The sequence below is a fragment of the Procambarus clarkii genome, chromosome 44 (assembly GCF_040958095.1).
Source record: "Procambarus clarkii isolate CNS0578487 chromosome 44, FALCON_Pclarkii_2.0, whole genome shotgun sequence".
NCBI lineage: Eukaryota > Metazoa > Arthropoda > Malacostraca > Decapoda > Cambaridae > Procambarus > Procambarus clarkii.
The window spans coordinates 27865384-27866378 of NC_091193.1; positions in this window are offsets into that span (position 1 = coordinate 27865384).

The window sequence follows — 995 nt, forward strand, 5'->3', positions numbered from 1 at the left end:
CGAGGAAGAAAGCGATGCCTTCTTACCCGCTAGGGAGGAAGGAGAGGAACCAGACTTACGTTTCTGACTCAGAGACGGGTGTTCCAGCAACTACGTACTGGGCAATAGACTCAATGGTCTCGGCAGAAGAACAACAACAAAGAGGATGATGGACATTAGGCTGGATTGACAAGCAGCATGGAGGGCCAAGAGATTGCGGGGAGGGTTGGGAAGAAGGATCGGGTGGAGAAGGAAAAGAAGACACAGAAGACATGGCGGACAGGGTAGGAAGAGAGGAAACTCCAGAAGAAGAATCAGGAGGAAGACCTTCCAGGACAGAATTTAAAGGAACAGGTGAGTAGGTGGTGGGCGTGTCCAGGTCAAGGCCTGAAAACGGTTGCGTGACTGAGGAAGGAAGGAAGGAAGGAAGGACGAGGAGGTAGAATACAACACGTGAGCATAAGATACGCCAGTGAAGGGGTGGGGACGGCGGACTTGGCGTCTCACTTCAGGAAAAGTCAAACGATTCCGGTGATAGCCGGCGTGGGAGGTCTGGAGCTCCCCCTTCCCCCTCCCGGGGAGGGGGGAGCTGTGCAGACAGCGGCGGGGTGACGTATGACGTCATACTAGTTTCCTTGTTTTCTGTTGAAGAGTTCTATCCACTAGTTCGGCTTTAGGTAGCAATTTTCACCAGAATAGGGGTTTGTTTTGGAATGCTTACCTTTCTGGATGCTTGACCCGGTCGATGGCAGACATAGAATGCTTCCAACCACACGGGGGTTTCTATAGGCCATTGCTCCCCTTGCCTCTCTGAGGGGGGCCAGGTTCTGGCTCGTGGTCCCCGGTAGGCCCTAGAACTCCATACACATGACTGATGCCAAAGTCTGACATTAGCATAGCCGGTAAAGCTCCGGGGAGCCTCCGGGTCTCGCCCAGAAGATGGCGTTTCATTACATTCAACGCTGGTTTTTTTTTTTTTTTTTTACATGTACATGTTCAAGGAAGGGAATTTAAAA